Source organism: Pelophylax lessonae (genome assembly GCF_965119305.1).
Source record: "Pelophylax lessonae genome assembly, chromosome: 13".
NCBI classification, from domain to species: Eukaryota; Metazoa; Chordata; class Amphibia; order Anura; family Ranidae; genus Pelophylax; species Pelophylax lessonae.
In genome coordinates, this window is record NC_138780.1 from 197,600,039 (window position 1) to 197,603,871 (window position 3,833).

Genomic DNA, 3,833 nt, shown 5'->3' on the forward strand with positions numbered 1-3,833 from the left:
TATCCCTGTACTTGGCCGCATTCATCTTTCCCTCGATTGCAACCAGTCGTCCTGTCCCTGCAGCTGAAAAACACCCCCACAGCATGATGCTGCCACCACCATGCTTCACTGTTGGGACTGTATTGGACAGGTGATGACTGAGCAGTGCCTGGTTTTCTCCACACATACCGCTTAGAATTAAGGCCAAAAAGTTCTATTTTGGTCTCATCAGACCAGAGAATCTTATTTCTCACCATCTTGGAGTCCTTCAGGTGTTTTTTAGCAAACTCCATGCGGGCTTGCATGTGTCTTACACTGAGAAAAGGGTTCAGTCGGGCCACTCTGCCATAAAGCCCCGACTGGTGGAGGGCTGCAGTGATGGTTGACTTTCTACAACTTTCTCCCATCTCCTGACTGCATCTCTGGAGCTCAGCCACAGTGATCTTTGGGTTCTTCTTTACCTCTCTCACCAAGGCTCTTCTCCCCCGATAGCTCAGTTTGGCCGGACGGCCAGCTCTAGGAAGGGTTCTGGTCATCCCAAACGTCTTCCATTTGAGGATTATGGAGGCCACTGTGCTCTTAGGAACCTTAAGTGCAGCAGAAATCTTTTTGTAACCTTGGCCAGATCTGTGCCTTGCCACAATTCTGTCTCTGAGCTCTTCAGGCAGTTCCTTTGACCTCATGATTCTCATTTGCTCTGACATGCATTGTGATCGGGAAGGTCTTATATAGACAGGTGTGTGGCTTTCCTAATCAAGTCCAATCAGTATAATCAAACACAGCTGGACTCAAATGAAGGTGTAGAACCATCTCAAGGATGATCAGAAGAAATGGAAAGCACCTGAGTTAAATATATGAGTGTCACAGCAAAGGGTCTGAATACTTAGGACCATGTGATATTTCAGTTTTTCTTTTTTAATAAATCTGCAACAATGTCAACAATTCTGTGTTTTTCTGTCAGTATGGGGTGCTATGTGTACATTCATGAGGAAGAAGAATGAACTTAAATGATTTTAGCAAATGGCTGCAATATAACAAAGAGTGAAAAATTTAAGGGGGTCTGAATACTTTCCGTACCCACTGTATGTTAGAATATAAATGTATAGGAATATCAAGGAATGGTACCCATTGGTGTATTGGCTTGTGAGTCTTTGTTGGATGAGTCTTTGTTGGATTTCTTACAACATGCCATGACTGGCCATCTTTTCGGCTATACAGAATACATAAGTGTCAAGTTACCAAAGAATAGCGCCCAAAAAAGTTATAACTGTGCAATTGTGTAGTTTCCCCTTTATGAGGTGAACTTGTCACCTGGGTGTTTGAAAAAAAAATGCGTGTAAAGGAATTTGCGCTTACAGTGCTCATAAAAATGTAAGTCAATGAATCAAAGATATTTTAAAACTCCTGGTTGTCGTCAATAGTGAATGATGCCAACAAAATTAATCCAAAGCAATTACAAAAATAAGCAAACAAACATATAAGGTCCAATGTGACAAATCCCAACACCAAACAATGTTCTTCTATACACGGGTGTCTTCTAATTCTTTCACCGCGGGTGTTCAAATGGTAGCTGGCAACTCACTAGAGGTGTTTGAACCATTTTTACAGAATGGTAAAAAAAAAAACAGTTTTGTAAAGCCAGATTGGTTCCACAGCTATCACCACTCCACTTCAATGTTCCCTCAGGGTAGGACTAGGATGTATGAAATGACTCCACAGGAGACACAATTAGAAGAAATTCATGGTATAGAATATTTATTAAATGTATAAAAGTGAGTGGTAAAAGGTTGCACTCCCATGTAGCTGTGCCTCAATCCTGGGACTAGGTGTTTACAGCATTTGCAGATATGGGCTTATTCCTCTGGGGCTAGTGTGGGATTCACGCCTCACTCTGGATGGCAGGCTAGATGGGTTGGTACAAGGAACCCAGAAATGAAGACGTTAAGCAGGGTGAAACGTACGTTGGAGCGGGGAATTCGTCACTTCCGGGTCCCATGTAACAACACATCAGGACTACCACCTAGAGTGAGGAGTGAATCGCACGCTGGTGAAAGAGGAATAGACCATATCTGCACATGCTGTAAACACCTAATACCGGGATTGAGGCACAGCTACATGTGAGTACAATCTTTTACTACTTGCTTTTATACATTTAATAAATATACTACACCATGAATTTCTTCTAATTGTGTCTCCTGTGGAGTCATTTCAGACATCCTAGTCCTACCCTGAGGGAACATTGGAGTGGATTGGTGATAGCTGTGGAACCAATCTGGCTGTAAAAATGGGTCAAACACCTCTGGTGAGTTGCCAGCTACCCTTTGAGCACCCGTGGTGAAAGAATTAGAAGACACCCATGTATAGAAGAACATTGTTTGGTGTTGGGATTTGTCACATTGGACCTTATATGTTTGTTTGCTTATTTTTGTCTTGGCAACTCTCTCCAATTCATCTTTCTTCTTTATGGCGTAGGAGTTAGAGGAGCCCTTTGCTGCATTGATGAGCTCATCAGCGACACATTTTGCAATGGTCTTAAATGTTCCTGAAGGCAGCTTCACGAGCTCCGGTGCACAAGAGCCAGATAGCCTGATTGACTCTTCTCAGTGGGGACACGTCCACAGCCTGTCTTCTGACTGTTCCGGCTCTACCGATATGGGTGGAGTCTTCACGGTGACGGCTGTTAATGATGGCATTCACCAACACTTGCAGGGGGTTCTCACCGGTCAGCAGGTGGATGATCTCAAAGGCGTGCTTTACAATCCTGACTGTCATCAGCTTCTTGCCATTGTTCCTGCCGTGCATCATGAGGGAGTTAGTCAGACGCTCCACAATGGGGCAAAGGGCCTTACGGAAGCGCTTGGCGACGTAACGTCCTCCACTGTGTGGAAGGTATTTGGCATACTTCTCCTTAACGGCAATGTAATCCTGTATTCGGGGATCCAGCTCTTCCTCCAACTCGCCTTCATCCTTCTTTCCATTGCAGAGGTCTTCAGCCGGCTTCTTCATCTCAGTGCCACCGTCTCCCTTCAGCTCTCGGTGGCCAGTTGGATGGTCCTCGGCTCCTGGAGTTGGAAGCCTCTCCTCACACGGGGGGCCCCTCCCTGACCTCCATGATGGGACAGCTCACAAGCGCATGCTTTCTTCAGCACTGCTCTTTCTCCTTATGGCATGATGGCACGGGACCTCCTGAGTGACGTCAACCGCCTGCCAGTGACGTCACCCGAAGCCCCCCCAACCTCGCCGCCACCGCCTGTTTGTTGCCGTCCTGTTGCCTGGATCTTAGGCCGTTTGCTTATTTTTGTCATTGCTTTGGATTGATTTTGTTGGCATCATTCACTATGGACAACAACCAGGAGTTTTAAAATATCTTTGATTTATTGACTTACATTTTTATGGGCACTGTAAGCGCAAATTCCTTTACACACATTTTTTTTTTTATGCAGAATACATGTCAGTGACATTAATGCTGCTCAGGATGGGAGATTTATACTTTTAGCCTAAGGCAATGTTTTACCTGTGCTGAGATGGGATTCCTATTGAGTATATGTCACTTTGTTCAAAAATGATGTCACATGGATACATCGAATATCCTGCCGGAATCATCTGCTTCACATCCGAAGGTCCTCAATTATTTGTTGCAAGTTAAAAATTGTGGAAAGTATAACTTCCTGTATAACACTATGCTACACTTCCTAAGGTGAGCTGGAATCCTATTATATGGATACACTGGATATACTGAGTGGTGATGTCTCTCCAGCATTTGTGAAGATTAAAGTTTATTGATCTGGGAGTTATTGGAATCACATCCGGAGAAGCAAATCAATTAGTGTGAAAAGAAAACTCCTATCATTCTA

The 3,833-nt window shown here is 44.2% G+C and overlaps 1 pseudogene across 1 annotated transcript; it reads right to left on the bottom strand.

The window, feature by feature from the left end:
• Nucleotides 1-2,123: 2,123 nt before the first annotated feature.
• Nucleotides 2,124-3,253, bottom strand: LOC309569233 (annotated as a pseudogene). Its single transcript has one exon. The product of its transcript is annotated as an uncharacterized misc_RNA (transcript).
• Between the last annotated feature and the right edge of the window lie 580 nt (nucleotides 3,254-3,833).